The 20363-nt window shown below is 46.4% G+C and overlaps 1 protein-coding gene across 1 annotated transcript in view; it reads left to right on the top strand.

The window, feature by feature from the left end:
- The window catches only part of PSPC1 (paraspeckle component 1), a 315433-nt gene that overhangs the window by 268719 nt on the left and 26351 nt on the right, over window positions 1-20363 (top strand). The gene's annotated exons all lie outside the window — the stretch shown is intronic.

Genomic DNA, 20363 nt, shown 5'->3' with positions numbered 1-20363 from the left:
GGGACCAAGTTAGTTCTACTGAGCACCGCGCCTTAAATCCTGGTTTGTGGAGCGTTGAGAGGACCGGCACTGATGATGCGTCACACAGTGGCGATTTCGAAAGGCTGCTATGCGAAATCCTGCTTTGTTGTCGAATGCTGTCGAAGGGCTTGTAACGCAAAGGCCTACTTCAAGGATGCGTCGCAAAACCGCAGTTCTGAGGAGGCTACGATTCGAGGTCCGGCATCTGGGATGCGTTGCGCAGTGGCGATTTAGATACGGTTGTGAGGATCTGTTTTGAGCTGCGTATGTTTTGCTCACAGGACCACAGCTAGTATGGCAGAGCACTTTCAGGCCCACGTCCAAGTATCCAGGACTGGGGTGGCACCATTTGGGGGGGCCAACATTTACAGCAGGCAGTCTAGGTGCTGGGCTTCATGTGGTTGGAGCCTTTTCTGAACTTGAGGCTCTCAAAAGGAGGCCAGTCAGCTAGCCCTTGGACTCTTCTGATGGTCCTGGGTTCAAGATGCAGGTCCAGGCTTTCTCACTCAGGCTGCAGAGTATTAGTCCTTGCAGAGCAGTACATCAGTCCTTCTGAGTCTTCCACAGGTCCAGAGATGTATTGAAGAGTTGGGTCTTAGAGTCCAATATTTATACCTGGTACCCTCTTTGAAGTAGAAGGTCTGGAGGTTTCCACCCCCAGAGGTGTCTGGAATCTCTTGCCTGCCTGCCCTGGCCGCAGTTTTTTTGGGGCACAAGACTACTGTCACACTGAGTGTGCTCAGAGTGTTTGTGATGTGCAAGTGGAATACTTGACTGCTCCTCCCCCTCATCAAGTCAGAAATTTCCCATCATGCCAACACCTATTCTTTTGTCTCACTCTCTGGGAGCAATACACAAAAATGCCAGCTACACCTAGTCATGTTACCCTGGATAAAGGCTGTAGGCACCGAATAATTAAAACAAGAAAATGCCAACTTTCTAAAAGTGGCAATTCTCAGAATTGTGACTCAAGACCCGACTTTACCATAAGAGTTGTAAGTTACAATTCTTTAGACACCATACTTGATAATCGTATCTGCCCCCCAATTGAAAGTTAGCACTTATTAAATGTAATAAGGTAATCTAATGGTATCCTATGGGAGAGATAGACCTAGTGGAAAACACATTTGAGAGTTACATGTCCTGGCAGAGAAAAAAAGTTAAAGTAAATGTCCAACTTTTTAAATACACTGCACCCTGCCCTATGGGATATTTAGTGCCTATCCTTGGGGTGACTTGTATGTTTTAAGATGGAAGATTTGAGTCCGGGAGAGTTTATTTCGCCAGGTCGAAATGACAGTTTAAAACTGCACACAGAGGCTGCAGTGGCAACCCTGAGACCTGTTGAAAGGGCTCCTTACCTGGGTGGCACAATATGTCCTGCAGGCCCACTTGTGCAAAAACAACAATTGATGGACAGAATTCAGAACAATATCATACATTCAACCCAGTACAGAGATCTGGGCCTAATCCATCGTTTTTTTGCTCACCATGCCATTCCAGTTTGAACCCAGCCATATGCAAATCAGTCTTGAACCTGTGCCTCATGGGAACAGTCCAGCCCGAACTGCCAAGCCAGGTCCTCCCTGGACTGGAAACAAGCATCCTAGGACCGGTTTGTTTGCTGTAACACTTTTCGCCCTAAGTGGGATGGGTATACCCAGACATGGGTCCCTTGCTCACTGTGCTACTGGATTCAAGCTAGCCTGGCTGAAGAAGGGTGACATACCCTGAAACCGGTCCCAGAATGCTTGTTTCCGGTCCAGGGAGGACCTGGTCTGGCAGTTCGGTCTGGACTGTTCCCATGAGGCATAGGGTCAAGACTGATTTGCATATGGCTGGGTCCAAACGGGGGTGGCTCAGTGGGCAAAAAAACGATGGATTTGACTCCGATCTTTTGACTGGGGGAGAATGTTTGCGTTAGCATTCCGTCCATCATGTGTTTGCTGTAACACTTGCAGGCCCACTTGTAGCATTTAATTTGCAGGCCTTGGGTACATGTAGTATTTTGCTAAGGTCTTAAAATAAAAAATAAATGTGTCAATTGGGTGCAAGCCAATTCTACCATGTTTAGAGGAGCGAGTACACACACTGTTAAGCAGGAGTAAAGTGCACGGAGTCCTATGGCCAACAAAAACAAAATTAGCAAATATGGAAGAGTAAGGCAAAAGCTTAGGGAAAACCACCCTAAGGCTAGCAGGGCAAACCGGGGCCAGGCACTGTTATCATGTGATGAAGACTTGCTGGGTCTGGATCCAACTCAGCTGATGTGAGGTAAGCGCGTGCAAAGAGTGGGTTCATAAAGAAGCAGACTCACTTCTTAATGTCTGAAGGTGATGGAACAGCTCCACGACTCCATTGAGAATGTTACTTCATCTGGATAGCTTGGCTATGTTGGCCTCGTCGTTCCTCAGCAGTGTCCTGTCCTTTGAGTTGCCCTCATGCAGCTCCTTCCATGCAGCTGGACCTTGTGCTTTCTCGCTGTGAATTAGTTACAGTCCAGCTCCTCTCACATACGGGTAAATTTTCACAAGCTGAGAAGTAATACAGCTCTACAGACTTCCTGGAGTTGTCCGGTGTGAGAGTGGCAACCATTCAGAGCTTTAACTCATGACTCTTATTTTCCCTTTTGATTCTGGCCCACTCACTTTATCTTCGTAATGTTAATCATTTTGGCACAGTACTGATTAACGGAGACAGTAATTATACTTCTTTTTTGATCATGAAGCATGCCCTCATTCAACCATTGTATATGCAATTTTTTAAGTCCAAAAGCACCTCTAATCTTCGAAGAGCATAATTGTGCTGCCCAACATTTGCAGACTTCCTGTCCTGGTCCCATTTTGGACTGGTTCAGGTTCCTTTTAGGAAGCTATTTGAAATGGGGAGATCGACAAAACAGAAAATTGTGTAAGAGTGGGTTTTACACAGTGGAGAATCATACCCAAAAGACCGGACTCAAGGTGGCTACCTCTGCACCCATCACATGACACCCGTTATAGTGTGTCGGACTGGTGAGATTGCATGTAGGATACGGTTTCTATGGTGGAACATCTCAACCCAGCACATGGAGGACCACCATCTTGTGCAGTACACACACACACACATCGTCCAGTGGACTCTGCATTCACTAGTCCAGGTACTCCTGTAAAACACTAACTTCACCTGTTGCAGACACCTTTTGTGCATGTCAAAAATGATAGCCATGCAACTGCCATCAGCCTCCATACTGTGTATAAAAGGTAGTTACTGCTGTCACAAGTACATATTGAGTGTCTCCCAACATGAGCACAGCTTTTATGTCACAGTATGTATTTCAATGAGCTCAGAGGCACATTGAACTCACTGGACGAAAGCATGCAATTCTTCCATAGTAAGTACATGTTAGGGACCTAAAGCTTTACAAATCCAAGCAAAGGATATCCATCCCAACACGTATTTCAAAAGGTTGATTTTGCGCAGTTTAGTCACATTTGGCTTCTTTGCCTTCAGGGTCACTCCTTCTCCTACATCGCACCCAAGACATGGAAATCCCTCAATACGTCAGAGCCTCCTCCCTTCTTGGGTTCCATAAGAAGATGAAGACCTGTTTGTTCGTAGGACCACCAACCTACACTCCTGCCGAAGTATCTGCATACCCTAGTGGGTGATTAGTGCACTATATAAATCAATCCAACATAACATGAGTAGATACTTGCAAGCTATATTCATTTTTTGCCAGTTGTTAATTTTTATTTTGGTGCCCTTCACACAAGGCTATTAGCTTGGCTGAATCAGATTGGTTAAGAAATACAGATTTCTTTAGACGCACAATAATTTGTCACACACCCATAAGTGTTTTTGTTTGTTCGAATCCCCATGGTCATTCATTGTCAAATGTGTGAATTATGGAAATTGCGAAATGTGCAGAAAAGCTCAAGTCAGTGGCTATATGTTACTAAGCACGTTTGCTGTTGGATACTAAATCTAGAACTCCAGCTTTCCGTAGGTTTTATACATTACTCCTAAAGGAGTTGCCACAGGGCAGAAGGGCTCATTTATTTATTGCCCCGGACTCGTGAATTTACCGGACATTCCTGTTTTCATCTTTACCAGACATATTTAAGCATATGTATATATCTTTCAAAGTAACCAGTATAGTGGATTTCACGGTTGACTATAGAACCATATACTTTGTGACTGTTCACACCTCACGGAATCCAGTGGTGGTGGTAAATCTCCAAACATTTGATTGGCTGCACATAACGAAGCACTAAATATGGTGCTATTAAGTCATCAACAAATGTTAAAAGCATATATTTTGGGGACTTCTTGTTGGACTAATTATGTGCATTTCTGTATTTGAATGAAATGCAGATGTGCATAGCAATGTCGTAAAGCTCTGGGCAGAAAACCTTTGTCAAAGTTTATTTACTCTTATGTAAATGTTACTGATGGATTTGTGGTATCCAAATAGCAATCCCAGGAGATGTAACAAGTTCCTTGCCTTTGCAATGACACTATGGTCAAGGCTGTTACTTATGAAGGTCAAGTATGGGACCTCCTGACAAGCTTGGTGCCGTTTATTTCTTGAGCGGAGGACTGACTAAATTACTTGCACAAAGAATTTCTCTACGCATACGTGCACCAATAATTCACTGCTTGAATTTGGTTGTCTATGCATTTCACCCTGAAAAAAGACTTCTAATCTGACTGTACTTGTTGTCGGTTTAAACAAGACCACATATTCAAATACACACAGGATGAGTGTGGCTGTATAATGGAGGAGAGGCACTACCAATCCATACAAATCCACTGCGACAAAACAAAAACAAAAAATCAAAAGTAGTAAAGTTTCCCTTTACTGAACGCTATCATCATAGGTGCCAAAACCCAACCCCCTATGAAAAACGTGGAAAACCTGGAGTTCTTACTGTTGGTGCATGAGTGAATACATTTTTTTCAGTTTCTTTTATCTTGATGGCATTTTAATACATCATAGGTGCCCCGCCCTCCTTTTTTCTGGAGTAGTTGTAGTGATGGTTAAAATTAGACCTTACCTTTTGAGCCATCTCCTACGTGATTTTGACAGCATTTGAAAATTATCTGGTCACCCCAGTAACTGGACAGCAAACTCAATTCTGATATTGATATTGATATCTTAGCCCTAGAAATGCTCTGCAAATGCTGCACTTGATAAATACTATTAGCATAGTACCTCTAGTGGGCTTCTCTTCAAATTCAAAAGGTCATTGTCAAATCTGAAGTCTTTTTGCCCGGTTATAGGCTTGTATTTCTAAAGGATCTGAAAGCTGCTTGAATAAGACTTTTGCTTTTGTGACCTTGAAGCAGTAAAGTTGGCTTTTTTGATACCTGTAGTTAAATATATAATCTTTAGTAACTGCTGTCTCTTTTATGGCAATTTGTACGAGGTCTGATTAAACCGTTTTACTGGTTCTTCTCTAAATCAAACCTTGAAAATCGTTGGAGATGCTTTTTTTTGTAACTGACTTTATATAATCATTTCATCCCTTTTTAATGTTTGTTTTTAAACAAGTGGACAAGGTACATGATTGATCAGTGTAAAGAATAAACTAAGCCTGGGCGGTGAACTTCGCTCCGTTCGCGTAGTTTTCTGCACTCCGCGGAGCTCACTGAGTGCAGAAAACTCCGCTTCGCGATGTGCAGTGGAGGTTTTTCTCGCGATCGGTAAGTTCGTGATTGGTACGTTTGCGAGCGAATTTCTACCAGAGTGACCGGAATACCAACACAAACTGCAGTTCGCACTGCACTCCTCCACTTGCGGAACTTCGGAGTTTTTCGTTACTTCGCGGAGTTTCGCTACATGGAGCTCTGCGAACTATGCCCAGGCCTAGAATACACAGATTTAGGCTCAGAGAGAAGTATAGCTACATTTGGTGGTCCCAAATGGTGTCACTATGTTAAACCCATAACGAGTGGTAAATATGGAGGCAATTTCAGGGAATATGCCCTGCCAATCGTGATAGTTTGTGCTTGCCCAATGTTCATAGGGGTAGGGCATCAGGACGAAACAGAAGCTCATGGACCAACATGTGCCACTGTTGCAAGTCATCTTCAGGTTTGTCATCTTTCCTTGCCTTGGCATTTAGAATCTCCTCAGCAAGGACCTTTGCTCTAATGTATTTTTAGTGGCTAGTTGGCAACGTGCTCCGAATAGCAAGAAGTCTAATTGGTAACAGAAACAAAAGACCTCCAATTTACATCTGATTTTTCTCTCTTTGGCATCAGATGCAAACACCTTTTTGGGTCCAGTGCAATCAAGGGGCTAAACGTGGCTTCCAATTTGCATATAATTGCAGCCCAGAATTGTACTATCAACCTACAGAACTGTACCATGTGGAGAAGGTTATCTGCTCTACTTTGGCATCTGGAGTATTTATAATGCCTATGTGCTGAGTGAGATACTTCTTATGAAATCTGATAAGTTTAAAGGAGGCATATTTTCCTTACTATCACATTTATTCTTTAGCAGAGGATCCCAACGTCCATCTTGCATATAGTTATCAGCAACTTAGTCCTGGGACCTATCTACAGTCAAAGCACTGAATACTGTTGAGACTGAGTGACCTCCTCACCCCTAACTCGGGAGACTGCATTTCTCTTGGTTTATTGTGTATTTTTTGGGCCTGCTAGGGAACCCTCCCAGGTCAAATGGGTCTAGCATATAATAAACGGACCTGGTTTGTATTTGAATATCCTCTAAGAAAAGGAAGGTTCGAGGCATATGAGCTGCAGATTGTACACTTAGCATAGATCGCCATCTGGTGTTGGGCCCGGATGTTTGCAGTTTGTTTTTGTTCTTTGGACAGTCTTTGGAAGTCACGAGTTCGGTGACTCCTCCTTCGGTCCGTACTGCGCATGGGCTTCGGCTCCATCCCTTGTTTTTTTCCGCCATCGGGCTCGGATGTGATAGTTCGTGCTCCGGCTTCAAATTCTACGGTTCCAGCCTCGACGGAAAATCCTCGTTTCTTCGAGTTTCTTCTTCATCATCATCATCATCATCTTCATCTCTCGAACCGGCACTTTTCTCCATCCTGTACATCGGCACCGGCCTTCGGGCCCTCCTCGACTCCGGTCCCGGCCGATGGAAAGGACTCCGTTCAAAAAGTGCCCAAAATGTGGGTCTAAATTTCCCCACACCGACCTCCATCAGGTGTGTAACCTTTGCCTCTCTCCAGAACACGAGGCCAGAGACTGCCCCGCCTGTAAGTCTTTTCGATCAAAGAAGACCATCCGGGATCGAAGAGCTCGACGCACCATGGCGCACTCCTCGTCCGCAGCTCCACCGGACATCTTCGGAGACTGTGCCGAAGCTTCGGGGCAACTACACATCGAGCAGGAGGACGACGTCGTCAGCGCTTCCGAGGCCGACGACTCCGACGTGGAGGACATCACACCGACGCAGCGGGTCGTGAGTACTGTACCCCCTCCCACCCCCGCGCCCACAACCAAAGAGACTCAGGTTACACCCTCGCCTGCAGGCCTGGGTAAAACCAAGCACAAAGCTTCTATCACCCCACCTTCGGGCCCGGTGTTGAAGCCTCAGAAGTCTCACGGCAGCTCGGGCTCGAGCCAGCCGACGCCTGGTGCCGAAAAACACCATCCGGCACCGAAGAAAGGGATACCCAGCTCGACTCCGAAGCCACCGGTGCCGAAGCCTGGACTCTCGGTGCCGACCAAACACAAACACAAATCCGTCGGCACCGACGCTCCGGCGCCGAAAACTCCTTCGCCGAAAAAACCGGAGACCCCAAAAAAGCATGGCGCACAGAAACCATCGAAGCCCTCGGTTCCGAAATCATCGGCGCCAGCGGACGATTCGACGCCACTGGCTCTGTTTACACCAGACCCTTTGCAAAAGACTCTATCTAAAGATCCAAAGACTGGGCTATTGACTTTAGTTGTCAAGAAAAGACGCCTTGACACTCCGGCTCCTCCTCCACCACCCAAACGGAAGGACTCTGCCACTTCTCCCCTCAGAGTGCCCTCCCCACTACCTCCTCCTCTGCCTCCTCCACCCCCTCCCCCTCCCAGGTCTCCGCCACCCTTACCTTATCACTCCCCGACCCCGTCCCCGGACACCCACATTATGACCCAGCGGACGCCCCAATGGACCCCACTCCACCGGGGACCCCAGACCCATGGGAAGACTACCACAACCCTGACATACCTGATATGCCTCAGGACGACCTATACCCATCCAGGCCGTCTCCTCCGGAGGACTCCTTAGGGTTTCACCACTTAGTGCAGAGAGCAGCACACTACCATGGGGTGGACATGCACAGCGAACCAGTGGAAGACGACTTCCTACTGGACACATTTGACATTCAGGACAAATCCACGTCTATTTTGCCCATGCTTAAGGGTGTCACCAAGCATGCTGCAGAGGTATTCAAAGATCCTGTCAGGGCCAGGGTACTAAACCCTAGAATAGAGAAAAAGTACAAGGCGGCACCCACAGACCCTGCATACATTAAGGGCCCTGCTCCCTTAGATTCCCTAGTTGTCTCCACAGCTAGAAAGCGAGCTAACTCCCAGTCCTCAGGAGAAGCCCCACCGCCAGACAAGGAATCGAAACTTCTAGACGCGTCTGGCAAACGTACCGCCTCCCAAGCTGCAAACATGTGGCGCATTGCAAACACACAAGCGCTACTTGCGCGCTATGACAGAGCACACTATGACGAACTTGAGGCTCTGATGCAGCACCTTCCCGAAAAACACAAGCGCAAGGCTCATGACCTGATACAGGAGGGTAAACTAATTACAAACACCTCCATTAAGTGTGCCCTCGATGCAGCCGACACTGCTTCTAGAGCCATAAATACCAGTGTCCTGCTTCGTCGCCATGCCTGGCTCAGGATCTCAGGGTTCAAGCCTGAAGTCCAGGCGTCTATACTCAATCACCCCTTTGACCAGGAAACACTCTTTGGGCCAAAGGTAGACGAAGCGCTCAAAGATGAAGAAAGACACAGACACAGCAAAGTCTATGGGGGCACTCCAAACACAAGCCTCCAAACGTTCCTTTCGACGCTCGTCCTTTCGTGGCACAGGCAGAGGCTCCTCCACCGATAACGCCTCTACCTCCTACAAGTCCCCTCCTCAAAATACCTTTTCAAAGGGCAATCAGAGAGGTGGTTACAGGGGTAACAACAATAAGGGCAGGGGCAAAACCAACAACACCCGTTCTGCCACCCCCCCCCCCCCCGCACAATGACTCCCCTCCGCTCCCCCCAGACCATTCCACTCCGGTCGGGGGCAGACTACAAAACTTTATCCACGTATGGGAGTCCATAACATCGGACAAATGGGTGACCCAAATCATTCGGTCAGGGTACTGTCTCGAACTAACATCTACCCCACCCAATATCCCACCAAGGCACCGTCCAATGTCTCAAGAACATTCCACACTGCTCAAACAAGAGGTACTCTCACTCCTCCAAAAGCACGCTATAGAGCAGGTCCCCGTCAATCAACAAAATCTAGGGGTCTACTCCCTATATTTCTTAATACCAAAGAAAGACGGGACCCTCAGACCCATTCTCGACCTCCGGCCTCTAAATGCCTACATACATTCAGACCATTTTCACATGGTCACCCTACAGCAAGTCCTCCCACTCCTCTGCCAGGGAGACTTTCCCACAACCTTGGATCTGAAAGACGCATACTTTCACATTCCAATACACCCCTCTCACAGGAAATACCTCAGGTTCGTGGTGGACGGGCAACATTACCAATTCACGGTTCTCCCCTTCGGGGTCACCACCGCACCACGGGTGTTTACCAAATGCCTAGCAGTAGTAGCAGCACACCTCAGACGTCAACACATTCACGTCTTCCCTTACCTGGACGACTGGCTGATAAAAGCCGCGTCCTACGACCAATGTGTGCAACATACAAACAGCACCATCCAACTGCTCCACCAGCTAGGCTTCACGGTGAACTACCAAAAGTCCCACCTCATACCATCTCACACAAAGCAATATCTCGGGGCCACGATAGACACCTCCAAGGGTATTGCCTATCCAAACTCAGCCAGAATCACAAGCATTCAAGCCTTACGCAAAACATTCCTTCCTCAACACTCTCTTCCAGCAAGAGTGTTTATGAAGCTCATAGGAATGATGGCGTCTTGCATCTTCATAGTGCCCCATGCAAGACTCCGCATGCGCCCACTTCAAGAGTGCCTAGCACAACAGTGGAACCAGGCCCAGGGTCAGCTGACGGATCTGGTGTTGGTGGACGGCCGCACACATCACTCTCTGCAGTGGTGGAACACCACAAACCTTTCCAAAGGGCGGCCGTTCCTGGACCCGGTTCCTCAGGTGACTCTAACAGCGGACGCATCGCTCTCCGGCTGGGGAGCGCACCTTCTACACCTCACCATGCAAGGTCTATGGACGCCACAGCAAAAATCGCTCCACATCAACCATCTGGAGCTCTTGGCGATCTTTCTAGCCCTAAAATCTTTCCAAAAACAGATTTCGGGCAAAGCAGTCCTCATTCGCACAGACAATATGACTGCAATGTATTATATCCAAAAACAGGGGGGGACACACTCTCCCCAGCTCTCCCGCTTAGCCCAGAGCATATGGAGATGGGCAATTCCTCAATACATCTTTCTCCTGGCACAGCACGTTCCAGGCGTACAAAACACCATGGCAGATCTGCTCAGCAGACAAACGCAACAACTACACGAATGGGAACTGCATTCACCCGTTCTTCCAACAATGGGGGCATCCTCAGATAGACCTCTTCGCCACCCACGAAAACAAAAAATGCCCAAGCTTCGCCGCCAGATACCCACACCCATTGTCCAAGGGCAATGCAATATGGATGAACTGGTCAGGCAGATTTGCATACGCCTTTCCACCTCTCCCACTAATTCCATTAGTGGTCAGGAAGCTACAACAGCACTCCCTCACACTCATTCTGGTAGCTCCGACGTGGGCCAGGCAGCCGTGGTACACCACGCTACTACAACTGTCAGTGGTACCACATCAAAAACTACATCTATCCCCATGCCTCCTAACCCAGAACCATGGAGAAATCAGGCACCCGGACCCAGCTCAGCTCAACCTGGCGATCTGGCTCCTGAAATCCTAGAATTCGGATACCTTAACCTTCCCCCTGATTGCATGAACATCATCATGGAAGCCAGACGTCCTACCACTAGAGCATGCTATGCCGCAAAGTGGAAAAGATTTGTAATTTACTGCCGTAACAATACAATCAACCCTCTAGATGCATCCATACAGCACATCATATGCTATCTGCTCCATCTTCACAGGTGTAACCTGGCATATTCATCCATACGCCTACACCTAGCAGCGATCGCTGCTTATCTACAAAACAGACAGCATTTATCACTCTTCAGAGTGCCCGCTATTAAAGCCTTCATGGAAGGCCTTAAACGCGTAATTCCTCCAAGGGCACCACCTTCCCCTGTATGGAATCTAAATTTAGTTCTTACACGACTAATGGGTCCGCCCTTCGAACCAATGCACAAATGTGAGCTACAGTTTCTCACCTGGAAAACAGCTTTCCTTGTAGCGATCACTTCCCTTAGAAGGGTTGGTGAAATACAAGCGTTCACCATACAGGAACCCTACATACAAATGCATCACAGCAAGGTCATACTTCGCACAAATCCGAAGTTTCTGCCCAAAGTCATTTCCCCCTTCCACCTCAACCAATCAGTGGAATTACCTGTCTTCTTTTCGCAACCCCAATCTGTTGCAGAAAGGGCCTTACACACACTTGATGTGAAAAGGGCGTTGCTATACTACATACAAAGAACGCAACCCTTCAGGAAGACTAAACAATTGTTCGTTTCCTTCTCTCCACCACATAAAGGCAACCCCATTTCTAAATCAGGGATAGCTAGGTGGATTGTAAAATGCATACAAATTTGCTATCAAAAGGCAAAGAGAACATTATCTGTTCCTCCTAGAGCCCACTCTACAAGAAAGTTAGGGGCTTCTATGGCTTTTCTAGGGAACATACCCTTAGATGACATCTGCAAAGCAGCCACATGGTCAACACCGCACACCTTCACAAAACATTACTGTGTAGATGTGCATTCCAAGCAGCAAGCTAGGGTGGGCCAGGCTGTACTAAAGACACTTTTTCAAACCACTGCAACGGATACTGGTGGTCGCCGCTAAGGTTGGGTACTGCTATATAATCTATGCTAAGTGTACAATCTGCAGCTCATATGCCTCGAACGGAATATGCTACTTACCAGTATGCATCTGTTCTTGGCATGTAGAGCTGCAGAGTTGTACACGCCCACCCGGCTACCTGTATCCGTTCCAGTCCATCTTATTTAGATACAACACACATGGGTTTCTCACTGTTATTACTACGCTCCATCATTTCCCTGTTGGCGAAAAACAATCTGAGGATGGAGCCGAAGCCCATGCGCAGTACGGACCGAAGGAGGAGTCACCGAACTCGTGACTTCCAAAGACTGTCCAAAGAACAAAAACAAACTGCAAACATCCGGGCCCAACACCAGATGGCGATCTATGCTAAGTGTACAACTCTGCAGCTCTACATGCCAAGAACAGATGCATACTGGTAAGTAGCATATTCCTTCTTGTACTTGCGTAGATATCCCATCACCGGGCATCTGCCCTAAGACTACCTCACTACAATCCTATCCGTGGGTATTTTCCAGAATAGACCAGTCCAGGCAGCGGTGTTTCTGAATGAAATTGGGTGCATTTTGTCCATTTTTCTTAGTACCCTGGGCCGAATCTGTATCGTATTACCAAGTAGTACAGCTGGGTGTAAGGTGCCCCATCTGTAACAAAATCATGCTGCAGCTTCTATTGCCCATATTGACCAAATAGTAATGACTCTTGCAGTTCTGTCCTTCTATAAATCACCCACCTGAGAGTTGAGACACACAGTTAAATAAACTGTAGTCCTCTTTCTTGTATCCACTGAAGCTACTAAGTTGTTCAGTCCTTAATATGGCTGTGAACTGGTGTAGGGTCCTAAGTAGTTGCATACAACATGTAGCTCTGACACTGATACCCACCTTGACTAGTGGAATGCACGTTCAATCAGGCATCACTAACATAGCCCAGAAGGAGTCTTACAGGCTAAGATTCCTCTGCACTCTCCCCATGTTCAAGTACTGGAGGCTGTCAAGATGCCATTGAGTCCCCATGCCCATCTATTCTGACCCTTGTCCTAGCATGCCTCCATCTAGACACGTCCGTTTATGTGCAAACCAGAAAGCTTGCCATACTTTTCAGGATTCTCTTACAGATGTGGCATTGATGCTAAAGGCTCCTGGAGGTAAATCAGTGTAATCTGCGTTTATTGGCGCAATATAATTGGTAGGACCTTTCCTAACCCTCTTGACTCCAATCCCAGCAACAGTGATTTCCCAGGGCATGTTTGCCATGGGGCATGATTAAGACCTAAAGCAAGGACGACGGAGTACGCCCCTTTCTGCCGCCGGAGTCCACTGTCCAACTTCTCCCCCACTCATTTTAGCGTATTCCCCAAGTTTTGTGTTATGGAGCTTCACACAGCTTAAAAATGTGTAGCAAAATTGAGGTGACGAACCTCTGTTTACCATGATAAACAAGTCTGATCCTCCACCCGAGTAAGCTTGTGACCAGTTCTTTGGTCCATATGATATATAAATTGCCTCCTACATACACTTTAATAGCAGCCTATTCTTCAGAAGCAGCCCTTGTTCCCATACTTTTAAATGGATCACTTTGAGCCCGCAGTGTCCCTTCCTGAGATTTCTGAGGGATACATCTAACTTCAGATTCCTCACCTTTAGAATATTCCTCAAATGCAAGACTGGATCAGAAAGATTTCATTGCAATGCTCCCGCACACCACCAGGTATGGTGCTATGCTACACTGCTTTGACTTTGTTTCGCCCCAGGAGTAATGGAGAGAAGCTTCATACAAGTGCTACCGCTGCACATCGATGTTGGTTCCTTTTTTTCCGACCCTTGGAATGCACTGCTTCCTTTTTCGTCAGTTTGACAAGGTCTTCAACTTGAATTCCATTAAGCAAGAGAACGATGTCCCCACCTAAATCTACATGGTGCAGCCCTTGCTGCGACTGTAAGAAACACGTCGGTGACCAACCCACACAAGGTGTAACTTAAAGTCGTGTGATGTGTAGGCTGTGATGCACCTGAAGGCAATCCGGAAGTGTGAAGTGAAATTGTATGTTATCGAACATCGAAAGAAATAAACATGCAGAGCTGTTCAAATCTGGGAACAGCGTCCCTCCCCATCCTGCGCTCTAAAGGTTCCTAGATGGGTGGAATTGATCAATGTTTCACAGGAAATGTTAACGCAGCCTTCCAATGTAAATTCTTGATCAACAAATTTTGATTCTTAAGGAAATAAAAATGGTATTTCTTCAACAAATTTGATTGTTTTGTTTGTTTTTTCTATTGCCGTCATGTTCATTTGACATTACAATGTGTCATCATCTGATATGTCACAAGTCCCAATGTATTTTAGGCCACCAAAGGCCCTTCTTTAGGAGATGGTAATTCTAAAAAGAAAAAAAGTATGCAATTTAGCCTTCAACAGTACAAAGGATCGAAATTGTCAGAATGAAAATGCATCCCACTTAAATGTTGACATCATTATTTCCACATGGCCACGATTTTTGCAACCTAAACAACCAAAGTACACAGTTGTTAGAATATGGTGCTCAAATGAAAACATTTAATTGGACTTGTGCGTGAAAAAAAAAATATATATATATATATATATATATGTGTGTGTGTTTATACACATTCTGAACTGGAAAAGTAAAAATAGGACTAGTCAACTGGTAACGTTGATAAATGTTTTTTGTGAAAACCAAGAAATCAATGGGTGTCTCCAAGTCGGGTAACTATAACTCAAAAATATACAAGTATAAAACATGCGCCAACATGCGTTATCGAATTGCTCAAAAGTGATTGATCCGATAGGTCTAATAGAATCGGCAACGCAAATAGAACTAGTGACTAAAAAGAAGGCTCAAGAAGATAAAAACAGCAACAGAGGTTGCCTAGTCAGGAGACTACTGCTAAATAATTCCCACAAGACACCGTATATTACATTCAGTGTCAAATCGCTCAGTATAGATAGGGAACTTGCGATGTCCAGCGAAGTTAACAAATCAGTGGCCATCTTTAAGGAGTAGCGGTCCGGGTTTGTTACGAAGGCACCTCTTAGTGTCAAGGTGGGGTTTACTCATTCAATCACCTCGTTACGAGTCCCAATCATTTAATACCAAAAAGTGAAAATGATGAGCGATAAATGATGAAACGCCCCTCTCTAAACATAAGATGAAAATAATCTTCAGGTAAAAGCGAAAAACTGTTTGTAAATCCCCAAATGGTTCAAAAATCCTTTGTGATAACAGATTGCATACATCGGTGGGGGTGAGAAATCCAGTAAAACCCTACACTGGCTTCCTTCGACCCGGGACCAATACCCTGTGTTATTCCCCAAGTCTTGACTGTTTTGGGTGGGGGGAGCAGGTGTTAGGGGACTGACTCATCGCCAAGGCCTTTGCAGCTTACTAAGGAGCATTTTATGCTTGTCAAGAAATTGAGAGCCCCTCTATGGTTATAGCGTTTGTGTGACCTTACGACCTGTGCCCCCTCAGATGCAGACGGGCCATAAACCTTGACATCACTGTAGATGATTTGGGGTGGGAGGTGTGAAACTTTAGTTGGGCAGATCTGGTGGCTCAAATGGGTTCCCAGTTGAGTTCCACAGGGCCACTTGGGCGCTTAGCGGGCCCCACCTGTTGAAGGTCTTTCAGGAGGCCCTAAGGGGGGGTGGGGAGGGGGGGTACTATTAGGGGGGGGGGTGTAAGCCACTACTATTGAACCTTAGAATGGCGGGCATTGTGTTTATACCAAAACCTCATCAGCCACTGGACTGCTGTGTTTCATCATACCAGCCAATCTCCCGCCTCAACATAGAGGTCAAGGTGTGGGCTAAGGCTTTTTCCAACAGTCTACTCAGGGTCATTAACACTGTTTCAACCAGATCAGTCTGGCTTTATGCTGGGGAGGGCCTCATGACATCACATAAGGGTGTGAATTGCATTGCCTTGTCTAAACATTGTCACGTAGACTGCACCCTGCTACAGGTAGATTTCCACAAGGCATATGATTAAGTTGGGTGGCCTTTTGTTTTCCCTCTGGCAACAATGAATTTTGGACCCCCAGTGCATGGAACGGTTTGCCCATATATATATATCCTACTGGCAGTCGCCAGTAGGTAGTTATAGTTAGGACCTATTTTCCATAGGAAATCCGCAACATTCTATCTGGAATAACGTTGGCGCCGATTGACGAATCTTCACAAACTTTTCCAAAACTTTTGGCCAGCTCTGGTCCACTCCTATCCTGAAAATTTCACGACGGTGATTCGTGTATATATATATATGGTATGCGGCACGGCATTTTGGGACATAACAAGACTGGTAACTGCTCCGAGACCCACTCAGGGTGATGAAATGGATTATAAATGCAAAAGATGCACAGGACCTACTTAAGGTGGAAAATGCTTTGTTTTTGACTACATGTCCCATAATGCAAAGCACGCACGATGCGTGTCCTACTAAAGGCGTAGTTTGCAGTTACGAAGCTTCCCTGTGACTGCTTTACCACTGTGACCTCTGAGGAAGAAGCGAGTGCTTTGAAACGCGTCAGGTCCACAGTAAAATATTTTGAAAGAGCAGTTTCGCATGGTCCAGTCCAATTACTAATGCCGATGGTGACACCTGTGATGGGAGAAACCGACTGGTGCAATTTGCCGTGAGTGCGCCCCTATATGCTTGGGCATTTTGGTGGAGAATAAATATAAACATATATATATATATATACACACACACTCCACTAACCTCACACGATATTAAAGCACTAGAACGACAGTAAATAGCACAATACACAGCAGGCTCGGGGGGAGACCGAACCATATACTAAGAAAGTGATATAACAACCACGAGACTTGTCTAAACACAGTGCCTAGAGCACGTAAAATCACTGGGACCCCAAGGAACCACCCAAGGTAGTGACACAGGGGACCCACAGAGGCCGGGTGCAGTGTGAGAACACAGCCGCGAGCTCCATACATCTCTATTGGAAAGTCGCGGTTGGAATTTTAAAGATTAAGGACACTTAGGAGGGGACTTCAAGCAAACCTTTTGGAACATAGAAGGTTCTAAGGCCAGCACCCTTGAGTACCAAGGTACCCGTGTTACCTATCCCAGGAGAGGCTGGTGCATAGGGGTCAAGTGGTGTTGGAAACGCTTGTTGATTTCAATGGCGTGATGTGAAGAAGTGCTGCTGCCGGGAAGAGGAAGTGTACAGTGTGATCCAAGCCTGCATCGGAGCTTAGAAGAACCTGAAAGCAGAGGGGACAGAGTCTGGGTCACTTCAGGGTGACCAGGGGCTTGTTAGACTAATGCCCACCGATGTCAGGTGAGAAGAGGTGAAGCTTGACTCTGCAGCCACGGGGACCAGGAGACAACGACCAAAGTCTGCAGGTGAGCTGTTCCACGAAGGATGTCAAGTGCGCGGGGGTGGGGTGGGTCAGTGTCCGGATTGGAGACCAACAAGCCGTGGCAACTGCACCCTACTCGGTCAGAGGAAAGATGCTTCGGTGAGGACCAGCAAGGTCCTGGGGACTCTGCAAGCTAAGGAGAGTCAGGGCACGTCTGGAGCAACCAGGAAAGCCCACTGAAAGTTAGTTACCTTCACAGGAACCCACAGGCCAATGGACCAGGGGTCGCGAAGGGACCTCGAGAGGAATCACAAAATACCAGACCACGGAACACTCGTGGAGTGTAGGCTGGAAATCTTCGGTGGAAACACTGCTCGGGGTCAGGAGTACAAGTAGTCCAAAGCACAGCCTCGGTCGCCAAAGAGCATATGCTGCTGCAAAAGTACACTGTGCCCAGGGGTTTGGGTTGCACGGTCCCGACGAGGGATGCGGGTCTCAGAATTGCTGAGAGCACAGATCAACCTCGGAGACCACGGGAACCCACCTCTTGTATTTCAGTAACCTTCGGAGTCCTTCAGGAGCTGCATAGATGCAAACCGGTCAGATGCGTTTAGGTGCCTGTTCAGCAGTGGAGTAACTCCTTTACTCCAAGGGAGATTCTTCAGTCATCCAGCGTTGTGCAGATCGTCGAAGTACTTTGTTTCTGTAGCAGAGTTTAGTCCAGGTAATATCTAAAGTCCTGTAGTCAGGGGTTCCTATTTTAACCCAAAGGAAGGGGTGGGACAAACTCTGGGGACCCACCTGTGGGAGGGTTAGGACAAAGGGCTGGCTACACCCATGTCCTTTGTCTAGTTTCGCGCCAGAGCAGTAGCAAATGGCTCCTGCAACCGGTTGAGCTGGACTATGCGCAGGGACACCAAATGTGCCCCCAGTGCAAACATCAAAGCACTCTTGGAGTGAACCCACCCAGCCCCAATACACTAAAGCCTGTCTGGGAGGTGGTCACACCTCCCTGTGACAGGAAACCAATAGTCCAACCTTTCCCTGCCGGAGTTTCGTCCAGCAGCAGGATGGCAGACTCGTGTCTGTGGCTGGCAGCATCCATCTTGTCATGCCAGGGTCGAGAAAGCTGGTACCGGGTGTACCGGTGTTGTCATATTTCTCCCTCTAGTAGGGTGGAATCATACCTCCCCTGCCAGTTACTGGCAGGGAGGTATGGTTCCAAGGTGTTTGACACCAAACACGACATTTTTCCTTGCAGCTGTTTTAAACTTGGCATTTACTGTGAGGTTATAATGCACTTAAGGAGTATATGGTTGGCTGCATCACAAACAACCCTGGAATAGAGGTTCCGAAGGCTGCAGAGGGGCTCTGCTCATGCAGGTGCACCCTCTCACATCCCAGCACCCTGCCTTCAGGATTGATAAGGCCTACCATAGGGGTGACTGATAGGTTTATATGTGCTGTGATATAGGATAGATATTGTGAACCTATAACTAAGTAAGGGGTGCATGCACCAACTTACACAGGCTGCTGTAGCAGACCTGTTGTCATTTTGAATGGTCTCCCAGGGGTGGCATAATACATGCTGCAGCCCCTGAGAGGCCTCTGAGGTACCTATGCCCTAGGTACATAGTATACCATATACTAGATGTAAGAAAGTGGCTCTTTATATACTGTTCCCAAATAGGTACAGTGTGAACAGTCCACAGAGGTTTGGCAGAGGCTAAAGTTAAATATAACCTTACTCTCTAAAGTGGTAGCTTGGTCGAGCAGTAAGACAGTACCAGAGGACAGTGTAAAGCATTTGTTGTACACACTCAGTCAGCAAATGGTTTCACACACTCAAGAACTGAACTCTAGGCCAATGGTTTGTATATAAAAATATATGCTTGTTTTATTTTAGAACCAACTATAGGTATCAAAATGAACTTTCTCAGCATGAGATTCTTTAGATAAATCCTTTCAATAGGAAATAGACTTTTGAATGCAATAGTTAGTTATTGCAATAGGCAACACAATTTCAAACACAATTATACATTGAGCTCAATGGGAATTTCTAGTTAAATGCAATAGATTACTTTTCTTACCACAGGCCTGGATCCTAGATTCAGTCCTGGGACATATCCTGTAAACAGTTGAGTAAAAGTATTTTGGTTACAGTTGTGATTTTTAAGGAATATTATTGTATTTTAAAAGTTGACACTTAAAAACTTTTTCACATAGAATCACCAATTTTATCCAATGGGAGGAAATTCACTTCGCAAGTAATTAGGGTTATCGTTACTTTTTCTTACTCAGTGTTGGATCCTGGATCTAGCACTGGTGCATCTCCTGTAAACAGTTGAAAGAATGCGTTTGTTATACAGGCGATTTTTAACGAATATTTGTAAGTTTGCAAAATCGACACACAGAAGAATTTCTGGCAAAAAGCAGGCAATGTTCTCCTATGGAGGAAAATCAAGTTAGCGGTAAGTACGGTTGTAATTACTTTGCAGGGTCAGTGCTGGGCACAAAGATCCAGCACTGGGATCTCTCCTAATAGCAGGTGAGTATTTCCGTTTTAGTTACTCGGTTGATTTTAGGTGAATATTTTAAAGTTTCAAAACTCGAAACTTAAAAGAATTTCCAAGTTAAACCAGTCCATGTTACCCTATGGAGGAAAAGTGAGTTATCTGCTTTTGGGTAAGTACTCGACTGGCAGAGTTAAGGTTCTGGGCATAGACTCGGAGGTCTCCCAGGGTCAGGTAAGTACAGTTGTTACACCCACAGGGGCAGCCGGGTGCAGAGAGAGTTAGGCCCAATGTTAGCCTATGGCAG

Source organism: Triturus cristatus, chromosome 8 (genome assembly GCF_964204655.1).
Source record: "Triturus cristatus chromosome 8, aTriCri1.1, whole genome shotgun sequence".
NCBI classification, from domain to species: Eukaryota; Metazoa; Chordata; class Amphibia; order Caudata; family Salamandridae; genus Triturus; species Triturus cristatus.
Note: the sequence above shows the minus strand (reverse complement) of the source record. Positions and strands in the feature narration are given on the sequence as shown.